Source organism: Castor canadensis, chromosome 16 (assembly GCF_047511655.1).
Source record: "Castor canadensis chromosome 16, mCasCan1.hap1v2, whole genome shotgun sequence".
Taxonomy (NCBI): Eukaryota; Metazoa; Chordata; class Mammalia; order Rodentia; family Castoridae; genus Castor; species Castor canadensis.
In genome coordinates, this window is record NC_133401.1 from 31,296,699 (window position 1) to 31,313,409 (window position 16,711).

General features: G+C 38.8%; 1 protein-coding gene and 1 pseudogene across 1 annotated transcript in view; one reads left to right on the plus strand and one right to left on the minus strand.

Moving 5' to 3' along the window:
* Positions 1–16,711, plus strand: part of LOC141410430 (uncharacterized) — a 589,957-nt gene that overhangs the window by 119,331 nt on the left and 453,915 nt on the right. The window lies entirely within an intron of this gene.
* LOC141418147 (vomeronasal type-1 receptor 4-like) lies at positions 1,419–14,746 on the minus strand (annotated as a pseudogene).

Here is a 16,711-nt window from a genome sequence, read left to right on the forward strand (position 1 = left end):
AGGCCAGAATTTTGTTCCCTAGGAGACCATTATAACTAAATCAAGCTTAAGTTATTAGTGTTCAACATGGCCACACAAATGACAAAGACAAGGGAAAACCATTACTGAGGAAAAACCTCTCCATGAAATGACTTCAGTATGTCCCTAGGATCAATTCAGATATCAATCTTTCAGAGAAAGCTTACAGTATTTACTCTTAGTTGACCTAAAAAAATCACTAATCATGGAGGTCACACAGCTGAGCAATACATCATTAGCTTCCAACTTACTTGGTGGAATAATACAGCTGATGTGAGAGTTATAACAGTTGCATAGGTTACCTTTCAGAAACTTGAAGCAGCTTTTGCTAAAATAACTAACTCTTCCCTTCACCTTGCATATAAATGATCAGTGATTAAAATGAGGTAAAATTCTTGGCATCTCTGTCATCATATTGTGTGTCTGTCTCCCACAGGTTGGTCCTACCCATACAGTCTCCCTTTTGCAATTACATCATATTATTATCATTATTATTGTTATATTTTTAGTTCTAGATACTGTGTATGAGTGGAAACATGTCTTCCTGCACTTGTCTTATCTCACTCAACATTATGATCACCAGTTCCATTCCTTTTCCTGCAAATCACATAATTTAGTTCTTCATTGCTGAATGATACTCCATTATATATTTGTTCATCTTCTTTATCCACTCATTGATTATTGGTCACCTATGCTAATTCCATAGCGTGGCCAGTGTGAATACTGCTGCAATAAACATGAGTACACAGGTGTCTCTGTTATAAACAGACTTACATTCCATCAGATGTATGCCCAGGAGTGGTGTGGTAGAATTACATACCCCAGTGGCTCAGCAGAGAGTTGTGATTGGTGGAATGTAAGGTCTGTTATTGGTCCTTATGTAAGGCCCATGATTGGAAATGGAACCTGTTCTGTCATTGGTACAAATTATAATGCCTCATTTGCATGCAACACCCATTCTTTTGGTGAGAGCATTTACCCAGGAAACTGGCAAAAAACTAATATGACTGCAAAATGTAGTCTACGTTGTATTAACTATAACTGTTAAAGTGCTAAAGAATATGTTAATAATGCAAGTTAAACTTAAAAGTAAGTAGTAGATATGGCCATTGCATTGTGTATATATATCATATACACACACACATACATACACACAAATAAAAAGATTAAGATCTACACTTTGAATATTCAGAAATGATTATTCCATGTAGCAAATATGTCAATCATGGAAGCATCAAGCTCTAACATAACTGTATTGTTTCACTATCTACTTCTACTTATTAATGACGAGCAATTACAGCTAAAATTCACTTTTAAACATACACAAAAGATCTGAACATTCTACCAAAGATTTACATGTAGCAAATAAAAATGTTAAACATAATAAAACATTAGGGAAATGCAACTAAAATCACCAATAAATACTGCTACGCACTTAATAAATGTGTTAATATTTAAAAAACTAAACACATCCAAGGATGTGGAAGAATCTAAACTCTCAAACTCTGTTCATAGGAATCCAAAGAGAACAGAGTTTGACATTTCTTAAAACATTATACCTTCTCCTACCCTGTGTCTCAGGCATTGCACTCCAAGGCATTAACACAACGGAAATGAAACATTTGTTCATTTGATGAAATGTATTTGAATTGCAACACCAGCTGTATTTGTAATAACCTAAAATTAGAAAAAACTCAAATCATCCTTGACAAGAGGACTGAATAAGTATGATTGTATATCCATGGAACGCTGTACATCTCAGCAACCTAAAAGAAGGAACTCATATAAGCACCATGAAGAATCTCAACATAAATATGTTCCATCTGTGCACACATAAATGTAGGCACTTTATGACTTCCATCATATAAAATTCTGGAAAATAAAAACTATTACAGTGGAAGTAAACCAATGACCATCTGTAGGGCAGAGGCAATAACTGCAAAGGGCACAAGATAAATACATTGGTATTGAGTTAATTAATTACTTTGACTGTGAAGATAATTCCATGAATTTATATGAATGTAAAAACTTATCAAATTGTATATTTTTAATGCATGGCATTTCAAGCACTCTATTTAAACTTTATTAAATGTTTAAAATATGGCTCAAAATAAAAGTCTGGAATTCTTACTGTTTTTGAAAATATCAGACGTAACTACTCTGTGCTGATTCCACCACCTTTCTCCTCATGTCCTGGGAGTCCCCTTCCCTGAGCAATAGCAAACATAGGTGAGTAGTGAAGGCTGTCTCCACTTGTCTCAGCAGCAATGCTGGCTTCCCAGGAGGCCACATCAAGAGGCTAAGATCCCAATGAATATATCCTAATACAAATGGGACAAAAAATTATAAAACTATAATAAACATACAAAAAAAGAAAGAAAGAGGCTAAGATTCTCCTCCTGTCTAAACTTCTTCTTTTCCACATAGTACTGCCTTGACATGAACAGCCAGAGCTATAGGAATTCATATAAAACTTTAGATTATTTTATCTGAAAATGACCTCTATTACCCAAAATATAAAGTCCTGAAGTTCTTGAAAATTTTTGGTACCTGTCTATCTTTCTGTAAGACCATGGATCCCTGTGTACAACAGGTACCTTCTAACCAGTTTGTGACCATCTCTTCCACTTCTAAGTTATCCAATATTTCCTTAACAATTATAATTCTCACTACAGTCTTACAACTTGTGAGGCTGCCCTAAGGAATTCATGGTATGAAGAAGTACAGATCCTTTACAGAACTTGAGAAACAGGTTTCCCCAGCCAGCACTAAGCCTGATGCAATATCCTCTGTGAACTAAGAAATTATTTTAGGTTGCTCTCAGAATCACCCCATCAGCACAACTTCCCTTCTCCCCAGTTTGACCTCTGAATCCACAACACAAAGGAATACAACACACAACAGCTACATTTTGAAGGCCTTATGAAGCAAAGCAAACTAGGGCAAACATTGAAAGACAACTATTTCTGCCATTATACATCACCCTCAGAGACACACAAAATTTGGGATCCCAACAAAATTTGTTTAACCCTTCATGGTAGCAGAACCTAACTGCTTTAAAAACACAACATACAGTGAATAGAATCTGCAAGATAAATCAGTGGTTTAAGCAACAAAGACTTTATTATTGTACAAATCAGAGCAATGGGAGGCAGGTAGTGACACTGATAATGTAAAAGTTCATCAAGAGTCACATGAGACCAACAATATCCCAAAAAAATGTAGTTCAACTGTTCAAATCAACAGTAGAGTCCTCTTGGCCAAAGTGGATCAGGTCCATGCCCTACCTCATCAGAAGGAAATATCAAAAGAGAATGAATGCTCAGGCTACCTAGAAACTCCTCCCATGAATGGAAGGACACTGAGATTCAATTTAACAGGTGAATAGTGCACATTGTTGGCATTCACCAGAAGGCAGAAGTGAAATGGCTTCTGCTACAGAACTGGTAGTGAAAAATCTAGTAAGGGGTCTCAGCAGGTTAAAAAAAGCAATGTATTTCCCACATACACACATGAAATTTATGTGATTTCTGTATGTATGAAGTTCTATTCAGGCAGATGGCATTATGGTAACTATTCCTGAGTTATCAACTGAATAAGGAAACAGCACATCTCTGTACACCAAAGGTAATTTTACCATGTGCTCTCTGTGGTATCTGTTGAGATAAGGCCTTAGGCAGAATGCTTTTTCACATTCAATACCCTCATAAGGACTTTTCTAAGGTAAACTTTCCTGTGTGCAATGAAATTAGACCTTTGGCACATTTGTCACTCAGGAGGCAAATTGACTGAATTTTGCCTGTGGATTTTCTGGTGTTTAATGAAGCTAGAATGATGGATAAAGTATTTCCCACATTGGATGCACTCAGAAGGCCTTTCTCAAGTATGAACTTTCCTATGTTTAATGAGGCTATATTTTCAAGTAGAGGATTTCTCACATTCACTGCACTAAGGCCTTGAACCAGTATGAATTCTCTAATGCTTTTGGAGACTTGAAATGTCAGTAAAGAATTTCCCACATTCACTACACTCAAAAGGCCTGTCTCCAGTGTGAACTTTATGGTGTTGTAGGAGCACAGATCTTTAACTAAAGTATTTCCCACATTCCCTACACTCATAAGGTCTCTCTCCAGTGAGAACTCGCTGGTGTTTAATGTGGTTGGATTTCATGCTCAATAATATCCCACACTTGTGAATGTATGAGGCCCTACTCCAGTGTGAGCTCTCTGGTGCTGAATGAGACTACAGCTCTGCCTACAGGATTTCCCACATTTGCCACACTCATAAGGCTTTTCACCAGTGTGAAGCCTCCAATGATCATTGGGGCTGTAGCTTTTGTTAAAAGACTTCCCGCATTCACTGCATGTGTAACATCGTTCTCCAGTGAGGGCTTTCTGCTGCTGACCAAGTGTGTGTTTGTGGCTGAGTACTTCTGTAAATTCTCCATAACTGCAATGAGTTTTCCACTGTTAGAGACAGACCTGTGATTACTGTTCTTGTTTGACTGCTTTTCAATACAAGTGACCTTTTGATGGGCCACTGAGCTGGCTGAGAACTCCTGTTCAACTTCCCTAAAGTCAAAGCACTCCCCCAACATACAGAATTTGCTGGTCTTCTCAATTGTGAATCTGCCCACATTCCTTATGAAGCACTTCTCTCCAAAGTGCTCCTTCTGGTGCTGAACAATGTCTACAGTGAAATCTGTTTCCCACATGCCCAACAATTGTCCCCTTTCTCTCAATATATGTTCCCTGCTGCTAAGGAGTCACATGCAAAATGTGTCTCAGAATGGTGCCAAACACCACAAAGTTGTGAGACTTTTGTGGAGACAAACCTTCTTTGGAAGCAATGACTTTGCACACTCCTTCTGAAGAAACACTGCTCAAAAGGTGCTTCCTCATCCTCTACTCCATGACAAAAACTTAAAAATAAGAAATCCTGGTGATTGACAGCATTTTGACAGGAGTAGCCCTATAGCCCTTGCAGAAGTATGCATTTGTAAACCCAGGAACAAATCTTTGGGACTGTTTAAAGAAGGAGGGAGCTGGACTTCAGGTTGAGGATGAGGCTACCCAGATTTAAAAGTGGCACATAAAGATGATAGAATGGTGGGAAGAGTTCATGGGGTAAAGGATAGAACATTTATGTGACAGAGAGGAGAGAGGGTTGAAAACTTGACTACCTGCAACAACTTTCAGTAGAAACTTCTCTGTTGGGGACTGGTAAGTAGTATATGGAATAGTGTGTTTTAGTCCAGGAAAAAATGTCTTTAATTAAGCAGCCTGCATTCAAGGATTGTTTTAAGACTATGTGAATACCGCATCTTATGGGGCACTTGGAATCCAGATAAGTGGGGATGAGATCTAGGCTGGATGTAAGAGTAGACATGGCAACTGTAGAGCTCACAAACTGGGAAAGTGTCAAGAATGATAATGCACCTGGGCACACAGGGGCCTCACAGCTGGACAAAGGCACCTCATCAGGGAGAGGGTATGAAAAGTGGCTTTCATCAGGGTGACTGCAAGACTTCATGTCCTGGCACTGCTTAATAGAGGGAAACTCAGTCTATGGTACTGATGTGAGAACAGACTTACCTCTGGGTGAAAAAGGAAGTGAAGAGAGTAAACCAGGACACACAGATGAGTGTAAGGACCTTACCTAAGGAGGTTATGAGCACCAAGTTCTCCACCATCACTTCATGGTACAAGCATTTCTGAGCCACTTCCATGGGACACATTCCTCTTAGGAGAAGAGTATGGCCACATCTTCAAAGGTCACATTGTCCTACCATACTAACGGTAGATCATACCACAAGCAGTCCCTTTTGAGGACACACTATCTGTTCTTCCACATATATGTCATGCCCATCCTTTTCCCAAGTTCCCAAAGTCAGGGGAGAAATGCCCTATGTCACTGTCCTCTCAAAAATTCATTGAATATGGGATGTTCAATGGGCATCCCACGGGATGTTCTGCCCTTTCCTCTGAACTTTCATTGGCTCATCCACCCTACCGTTTATTGCTGAGCATTCTGGGTATTGTAGTTTCCATAGATCCAATGGCCAATCCAAGCTTACTGGAGGAAGGCTTTAACACCCAATTGGGTGGGCGACCAGAAAATATTATCCAGGTTCAAGAGCAGAAGTAGGTATTCCCCTTTCTTGCAAAGAGGAAACAGTGTGTTGAAGAATATCGTCTGCAAGTGGCATCCAGGAGTTTGCAGACATATTGCTTCAAACTCCATAAAATTCAGCATATTCCCAGTGGATGAATATTTTATTTCAGATGCTCCTGAAGGGTACTGATCAAAATACACATACTGTCTTATAGAGTCATTCAGACACAAAATGTGTGCACTGGGGAGTAGGCCAATAAAAATTATTGTATTGCAATTTAAATGCATATGCCCTTAAGCATTGAAGTCAGTTTTTGAGTTTGTGTATTTTCTGTCAGGGACAAGAGAAGAATACTCTAGATAATAACATGGTACTGCCTTTAGAAAATAAAGAAAAAACTTTGTGCACCACTCTGAAACAGTAGCACAAAGATCTGTCTGGTTCCTGCAACAGGTACTTAAACTGCTTCTGCTGAAAAGCACTGACTGCTTACTTGGGCCCACAAATTAATGAAAAGTGGGAGAAAAGCTGGGCATCCATACCTCTATTTTGTGTTTTTGTTCTAAGCTATCTTCTCTACAGTCATTTTACAATCACGTGGGGTTCCAGAAAGAATAGGACTCATGATAACATTCTTACCACAAGAGATTAAAACTACACTTAAGAAACAGCAGGGCCTTCCAGGACAGACTCCTATCTCCAAATGATGAAAATTACCTATAATGATGAGGCTGCACTCTGGAGCAAGAGTAATCATCTTACGGGAACCACACTGTTCTCTTCAAGTGATGACAACAATAACAACTTCTCTGGAACCCTGGGAGAACCAGAACTTAGATAATAAATCAGGCCACCCTTAGAGCAAGACCATTTAGTTATGCATGTCTTTCCCCCCTGCCCCAGTACTCACTATATTTAAATCTAAAGCTCATGTCTGTATCCTGAAGATGGCTGAAAATGGGCTGAAATGCTTATTTTGCCTCTTCAGCTTCACATGCCACATAATAAATCTTTCTCTGCCATTAATCATTACCATGTCTTAATTTCAATAAAGAGGTAAGTGACTTGTGAATTCCCCAGTTTGGATCTGGGACCTAAAAACCCAGTACATTCCCACAGAAAACATCTCTTCTGCCTATATAATCAGTTATTTTGTCCAATTAATTGAGCTACATTTTAATCAACTTAATAACTCTAACTTAATATCTGAGACATATTTAATTCTTTTGGAATCTAATATCAATCTCAAAAAAGGAGCCAAAAAATATTATTTTGGTAAGAGACACTTGCTGAAGGTAGCACTCCAAAAAGGGAACAACCCTTTTTTTAGTGTGACTAGGGTTTGAAATCAGAGCTTCACACTTGCAAAGCAGGTGCTCTACCACTTGAGCCACATCTCCAGTCCAGTTTGCTCCAGTTATTTTGGAGAGAGGATATCACTATTTGCCAGGCTGGCCTTCAACTACAATCTTCCCTATCTCAGCCTCTCAAGTAGCCAGGATTATACCATGAGCCACTGGTACCCAGCAAGGTGAAATGTCTTAATAAGAGGGCCAGTGAGCATATATTTGGAGGAGTGCAGGATGAGCAATGTCAATGTTTTGTAAATAAGTTCTAGTAGAAAAAGCAAATGACCAGGTGGCGTGGTTGGGTGCAGATTTCACAGGGCTCCTCAGTAATGGTAGGCCTTGGACTCCAGTATTCTTCCACATCACAGGCCTTGATCTGCTTTGCTTCCTGCAGAGACATGCAGAGTAAATCTCCACCATCATTGTCTCGGGCCTAGTATTACACATCATCACCTTTTCTACAACTGTGGTCTCCTAATTGGATCCCTGGAAACTCACCATCAGTATCAACTGAGGATTCATTAAAATGCACGTTCCGTGCTGTGAACTCAGACCAAACAAATCACGTAATCTGTAATCAAGCTCAAGAATATATGTTTTAATGAACTTCCAGGTGATTTAGATCAATATTTAAGAAATTTCCATATCTCTGGTATGATTCATGCTGAAACAATTGCCTGAATGTCCCCCAATCAACAGAAATTCTCTACAAAGCTCCAAGAAAAATAACAGCTCAATACATATATGTTTTACTAATAAAAACGTTATAGGGCTGGGATTGTAACTCAGTGGTAGAGCCCTTAAGCATGTGAGAACTTCTAGGTTCAGTCTCTAACACTGAAAAAGAAAACAGAAAGAGAGACAGAAGGAAGGAAGAAAGTGAGGGAGGAAGAGAGGGAGGGAGGGAGAAGAAATCAACCTTAAGAAGCCATTATATCTTTAAAAATCTCTGGCAGCTTGAAGAAGGAATCAGGCTTGCACAAGTTGGATTTACACAGGTATGCAGGGGTAGCCACAGTCTATTCTTCACCAAAAGGAAATATAATACCATCATTTTGTGGAAAAGATTTAAATGTCTCACCTCTGAAACAAGCACAGAGTCACTTTCCCCTATCACACCTATTTCTCCAGTCTGTGGTTTCCTGTGTCTTGGAGTAAAAGGAGAGATTCTCATCTGTGTGCCTTGTGATACCATGATAGTGAGTGCTGTGCCGAGAGGTTGAGTCTGTCCTGTGATTGGGATGAGATACTGAGCCCTGACTTATAGGTTTATTATTCCCTGGTCCCCTTCCCCATCAGGCTGGTGATTTTCAACTCAACTGTGGATCTATGACAGCATCTACATGGGAAATTGAGTATAACTTTTAAACTCCTTCATCCCATTTCTTATCAATAAAAGCAAGTACAAATTACATGAGCAAATCCAAAGCAGCAATTAAGAGGAACTGGGAGGGAAACTTTTCTGTGAGTCTTTGGAGAGAACAGAGAAAGATCAAAAGGCACAGAAGTGCAATGATAAGAAAGCAGAAGGCAGTAAATGTCTTGGTATAGATTCAGGATGAGCTGAGGACCTTTCCCAACACCTAAGATCCTGGAAGACTTCACAAGTGTGAAGAACACCAGCTCCACTGGCTTGAAGGAAGAAGATACCATGGATCTCTTGTCTGCCTTCTTTCAAGCAACATTCATCAATGATTCAATCATGTTCTGTGTGCACCTGTATTTCATTCATTTTCATGCCCTAGAGAAATCCATTATATGAACATAAAACCATTTATATGGCTGATGGGTGTCCTCCTATTTGGGGCCTTTCTGAAGAAGGCTGTTCTTAGCTTTCCCTCAAATGGATCCTGCTGCAAACATGCATGCATTTTGAATGTGTAGCCTTGGGAAAGAACTTCTGGGTATTGGGGTATATCTTTCTCACTATAACAGTAAATAGCTTTCCAAACAATTACAACAATTTACACTCTCGATACCAAAAACATTAATGGTTTTCCATTGCTTTGTAACATTGCTAAATTAGTCCAAGATAATTACACATGCTACCCAGATTCCACCAAATATTATCATTTTGTGTGTTTAAGTTATACATATACACTAAAGAGCTTACTGTACCCATCCTAAAACCAAGGACATTAAATCACGTAAACTCAGTTTAGTTATCACAGCCAGGGCATTAACATGTGTGATTACCTTAAGATACCATTCAGAGTGTACCAATAATCCCACCAGTGACATTGTGGTATAAGAAGGGAAAGTATTGTCATTCCAGTTTGAAACCAGGATCCCATTGAGTTGTCACTCCATTTTGATTATATAAACATCCAAACTGCATTATAAGACAAGAGTCCATAATGCAATACCACAAATTGTTGAACAGAATAAAACAAAACAAGAGCAAAACCCCCAGGTTCATTGAAGCTGGAAGATTAAGTGATAGTCTTTGTTACATGCCAAAGGCTTTCACAAATATTGCACCAGAAAAAAAGAGGCAGAGTTTTAGGTCGGAGAAGCCAATCAAATTGAAAAAAACAAAGAAAAATTGCCCAGTTGCATTAAATATGTGTAAATGGAAATAGAACTAACAGAGATAGCTGAATGTCAAAACTGAAATATAGTTTGTCATTTTCTAAGCAGGGAGGAGAAAGGAACTCATGGTGTGGCGGTGCTACAGTTCACCAGGAAATTATGGGTAAATACATCTTAAAATATCTCTAAAGTTAGCAGTTGAATGTCCTAAAGTCCCCTCCCCCCCAAGGCAAGTGTGGAACTTTTAAGAGGTGGGGCCTAAAGTCAGTAGAAGTCTACACTACAGGGAACTAAAAGACCTTGGCCTGACTCCCTTTCTCTTTGCGGAATACAGATCTTGTTAGAGAAAATGTATAGTGAAATAACTACATATGCAAATAATCCATAGAGAAGAAGAGCTAGAAATTCCTTTTATTAAATAAATAGTTGCAAGGAAATAATTAAATTAATAGATAATCCAGGAGTTTTTCTAAAACTTCTGGAGACTGGTTGGTCAGAATGTTGCCTGCCTGGTAAGGAAGGTGCATCTCCCTTAGTCAGCACCTCACAGAGAGTGGTTCACAGCAGCCTGAGTGGAGCAGGGATGGGGACTAAGAATGCAGAGGAAGACGAGGAGGCAGACATGAAGAAGAGCCTCTCAGAGGGCCAAGTGACTGAGCTGGTCCTAAGGTAGAAAAGGCTTCTGATACTAGAGGACATGTACACTAATGTCAACCTTTCTTTCTTCCCCACTCAGCAGTAGACAACAGGCTGAGCACAGCCTTGTTTGTGGACACATCTTCCTGGACATCCAGGATGCGTTTGATCTCAAAGAACACAGGAAGTACTGGGAGTGCACCTGAGATGTCACACTGGCCGCAGGCTGTGACCAAGATCATTGTAATGATTCTCCCCAAATGACTGCTCAAGGACTCATTTGATATAGTGCTGGGCTTAATGGCTGCTCGTCAGCATCCATCACAAGTTATTCACATTCCAGCAACTCATAGATCTACCCGAGAAGGTTCTCTTAGCTACAAGAAGTTTCAGAGAGACAACCTTAGTATAAAAATTGATTCTGGAAGCCAACTTTTACCAAATATCAAATGAAGAAAATTTGTTGCTGAGAACTTCTGTACTCTAAATAATCAATACACTGTGTTGTTCTGGGATGTCTGATGGCTTTAGGTGAAATTATGACAATTTTAAAATGTTCTTACTGGTGAATCCATCTAAATCCTGTCATGTTTTCCTGCTTAAACCACTTCTCCTTTTTTTGTACTCCTAAGCTCTCCTAAAACATATTTCTGGAAAATGCCCTTTCAACCCAGTTTTGTTCAAATGTCCAGCATTTGACACTAACTTCTCAAATCTATATTGGAAAAAGGGTTTATTAAGGTATTAATTCCTCTCGTGTGCCACCTATTGCTGACTCCAGTTTTGGTTGAGCCAAGAGATGGATGGATGGATGGAAAAAACCAGAAACCATGGCAGGGGGCATAGCACATCCATACAGCACTTGCCAGGCAAGTGTGAGGCCCTGACTTCAAACCCCAGCACCACCAAGGAAAACAAAAGGAAGAGAGCTGGTAAAGTGAGCTGCAAAGGATTTGACCATTAATGAAGATGCATACCTGTAACAAAACAAGTCTTTTATTTTTATTTTTTATTTGACATTCTTATTACCAATATTAGGTATACAGGGGGTTAACTGAGACATTTCCATACATGCTTACAGTTAGATTCACTCCTACCATCATTCTCCCTCATCCTCATCCCCCCTACTTAAAATTATCTAAACAGGTTTCAATATTCTCTCTTCACACAAGTATATAAAGTACATCGACCCTATTCCTATTCATTCACCCTGCACCTCCCACTAGTACCCACCTCCTCACAGGCCTGTTTGCATTCCTAGCCTTCATTGTTTTAGTGTATATTCATTGTTCAAAGGAGTTTCACCAAGGCATTTCTCCTACAAATATATTGTACTTTAATCAGATTAACCCCCTTTATTACTCTCCCTTGCCCTCCCCCCAACCCCGCTTCTATATTTCAACAGTTTTCAGCATGTTTTGTTAGGCCATCTTCCTATATAGATGCAATGTACTTTGGTATTACTTACTCTCTTCCATTCCCTTTTCCTCTTCCCCCTCTCCCTAATCCCACTATGACAAACATGCTTATATATTTAAATATATGTGTGTATATATATATGTAATTCTATGTATACACATTTATATATGTATGATCATATTTGTATTTATGTTCACATTTACCTTTTGGATGTATCTTTGAAAAATATGCCTTGATAATCTAAGTAAAATTTGTTTGTCCTCAGATAGACCAAAGGAAAGATAAATGTTATGCTTTTTATTTTGTTTCCTTGAGATGAGGACTCACAATGTACCCCTTGAATTCATGATCCTCCACCTCAGCCTTCCAAGTGCTGCAATTACAGGAATGTCACACCATGCCTGGAAACCTCTCAATGTTTCTAAATACAATATGGCCCAAAGTGGTTTTCAGTAAGTTTGGGAGCTAGCAAAGCACATTGAACTACACCACCAGCCCAGGAGAAAAATTTAAACTGTAATTTTGAATACTGGACTCAATGCTTAGGTTACCAGATGACTAGAAACAAAATATCAGGTGTTTTGGGTTTTTTTTTTTTTTTGCAAAATTTACAATCCTTAAATATTTGGCTCATGTGTAGAGATGCTGATAAATTCTATTTTGCAACTGTGTGTAATAGTCAAATCAAGATGATGTTTTGAACATATCAGAGCCACTTAATTTAAGATGGATTTCTAACTTTTCCTGATTCAATCACCATATGAAAAGGTGATCACAGTATTGCAGTTTACACAAGGCTAAGATTTATGTAATGATTTAAATTGTATAGATTTTCCACATTGGCTTAGAGGTCAGCTAAATGATTATTTCCAGAATTATTTCTCCTCAGTTCAGCATATTGACATGAATTGTTTTTCATTTCCTCAGCATTTTTCCTGAGTTTACAGAGTGTTCACCACTTCTCTCAACCCTGCTCACACTTACCTGTCCCTGTCCTTGGGATACTGTTCACAACACTCAATACTTAGCCAATCACTATAGAACATGCATTTCAAAACAAAATATTTATGATCTCCTGAGCCTTCGGAAGAGAACAAGCCCACTGGATGTATTTTCTAATACTCACCTAGACTCTGTCTAATGGCATGCAAAATATTTTTAATTTTGTGTAATATTTTATTCAGATATATGACTAGTCTGTGTATTGGCCCGAATGGCTAATTTCTGTATAGAAAATTCTAAATGAATGCTGTGATTACCTGGCTTAAATATCACCTTGTGTGATGTATAATCCCCACAGTCAATCCCACAGACTCTTGTTCCTTTCTACTTGATTTTATCCTAGAGATCTGGAAATTTGTCTCACTCTATTGAAACACTATAAGCAGGGTCAAACTGTGCATGTGGGGACATCTCCATCATGGCTACTGCTTGTCCAGGTGGACGATGAACATGCTACTCAATATGCATTGTGTCCTAGTTTTAAAGTTTTTAGAAAGTGGACAAAGGGATGCTTCAACAACATGGAAATATGGTACAGTATCTGTCATGCCTGGAAAGACTATGTCTGTCTAACATTTGGAGCTAAGGAGTTTTCTAAAATTAACTGGTCTTCAGTGAGACTTAAGACTTACTTAGTAGATGGAGGAACATATGACTGTGTCAGACAAGGCAAGTCACCAGACTTGTGACAAACTCAGAGACCATTACCTTTTCCCCCAGCAAGAAAAACAGGGCTTGGGAGACAGAGTTGTTATTAGTGATAAGAACGAAGGGGCTAAGAGCAGGGAAAATAGTTCTAGAAATGTATATATGTATATTACAAATATCCTTGGTGCATCAAAGAAAGCTGTGCAGATTACCAGGATGGAAAAGAGGGAGTAGAAGGTGACAAAGGTGCACACCAGGATCAGGATGGTTTAGGTGGCTCTGTCCTCTTGGGGAGACCCTAGAGGAGTGGTAAGCACTGTGAATGTGCTGTGCCTGTCTCTTATGCCTATAAAGAATCCTCACCATGGGACCACTGGACAAGACCATGAGACTCAAACACAGACCATCAGTGAAGCCCAGTAAGAAAATATACAATGGAGTCACAATGGTGCCAGAAACAAATCCTGAGCAGTACCCAAAATTCAACCTATGAGTGACAGTTTGACTGTTCCTAGGGCCAGTTCACTCTCAAGGGAATTATGACATTTAGGAGCCCTTGCACAACCCAGCTGAGTGAACAGGAGGAACCAATGTACTTGGTGGCTCTGTGTTTTAGCTTCTTCCACCTGGTGCTGTTGGGGCTGATTGTGATTGCTTGGCAACAACTCAGGAGGCAGATGGTGTACAGGGAAATCCCCTGGGCTGCACTATAAAGGTAGAGAACAAGTTTACATCCAATGTCATCCAGGAAATTTTTCATCCCAAACTCTGCCATTGTCTGAGGAAATCCTCTTGAGATAACAGCCAAGAATTTGGCAAGAGTCAAGTGCTTTATAACTGTGTCTTTGGGCATCAAACTCTTTCCAGACACTACAGGAAACAAATAATGAAATAGAAGCAAAGAATTGCCCAGGACACCCACTGCTGTCTGGGAGAAGAAAATCCCCATTGCCAAGTTCTCAGGAGTCATTTTTAGGAAGGTCAGACCAAGTAGAGAAAAATTACAGCTGTGTATTATGCTAATTAAAGTGGCTCAAACAGATGCTGATCTCTCTTCATTATTTTCATAAATATGTCCAAAGATGAATACTTCCTACAAGCGAGCTCTTTGTATCAACCAGTATTTTATATTGATATCAGAGGTACATGTTACATATATTTAATGAGGTACAATGATTAAAACGTTTAAATCTCAAATTTTATAGTTTTGGCTACATTAATACAAATATTTCTATCATATATTTACAGCACTGTTGATTTCTATGTGTATTTCATAATCTTTTTTAAAATCAAGAATTATTGACATTGGCTCATTTCTCTTAGATTTATGCTTAGTGTCTCAGACATTATTAGCCAAAGGTCAAGGCCCAGGCTCAAACCAAGTCCATAGACCAAGCTGCAAATCCAGATTTTCTCACTTATGTCTGTGTGTCAGGTCCCCAAAGTACCCAGACCCACATGAAGACTCCATAGTAAAGGCCTGTGCCTGCCAATGTGAGGACTAAGGATTGCTGTGAGCCCTGGGCTGCAGTCTGCTTGGGGCTGGTGTTTCCTGGGATGTTTGTATGAATGAACCTAGGCAGAGGAAAAAAAGTGTTATGTAATCAGTATAGTAGAAAGTTTTAAAAAAGCAAAACATTTGTGAATACTAAATTATCATTATTTTCAAATCTATTCAGACAATTTGATGGTTAAACTCCATGAAGTAAATAAAAATTGTAATTAACCCATGAATGTACATTCTCCACAGAAATGATAACTAGCTATAAAATATTACTCAGTTATTTCAGATTATCAATTTAAATTCAATTCTTAGGTTCCAAAAAATACAAATGAAACAACTGGTCACTAACAGTAAGTTTATTTTGAATGAAAAAAGGATTAAATAAATGAAGGGCCATATTCATGGTTATGAAATCTCATTACTGCAAATCAATCACCATTATTCAAATTCTTCTCTACATTACATAAAATTCTAATAGTTCTTGAGGAAAATTTGAAAAACTAAACCATTCCTTCTGAAAGGTACACAAACTTAAAAAGACAACATACGGAAACCTTATGCCTGATAAGGGGGTAATATTTAGAATATATAAAGAGATAATAACTCAAAAAAGAATAATTGTAAAACTGTGCCAGGACTTCAGTATGTTTCCCCAAAAAGGCAAATAAATGGCCAAGAGGCATTTATAAAGAGTCACTCAACATCACCAGTCATTAGGGCAACAAAAATCAAAACTGAAATGAAATACACCTCATGACCACTATGATGGATACGAGCCAAAAAATGAGCAAAGAAATTAACCAACAAGGGCCAGGCACAATAGCTCAAGCCTGTAATCCCATCTACCCAAAAGTGGATCTCAAGAGGATCAGAGCTCAATGCCAACGCAGTGAAAAATTGTGCTAAACCCCAGGTGGCACGGACCTGTCCTCCCACCTATGCAGAAAGAGTATACAGGAAGATAACAGTCCAGGACAGCCCAGGCATAAACATGAGACCCTATCCCAAAACTAAAGTAAAAAGGGCTGGGGGAGTGGATCATCTGGTTGCACCCCCAGTACTACTAAAAAGAAGGAATTAATGAACAAAATAGAACACAGCTACTGTTGCAGTTTGTGGAGTAACCGGAGCCCTTGTGCACACTTAGTGGGAATATAAGATGGTGAAAGCACTGCAGAACACAGTATAAAGATACTCAACAACATTCAAAAAAGAATTATCAGATCATCTAGCAATTTCACTTGTTTGTATAAATTTTTAAAAAATTGAAGGCACACTTTCAAAAATACACTTTGCTCATTTCCATAGCAATGGTCTTCACAATAGCCAAAGGTGGCCAATCGTCCATCAACAGTTGAATGTAAAACCACAATGTGGTATTCACATAAAAAGAACACTATTTATCCTTAAAACGGGTGGAGAATCTGACACATACTATTATGTGGATGAAAGTTGAGAACAAGGTGTTTAGTGCAATAAGCCCATCAC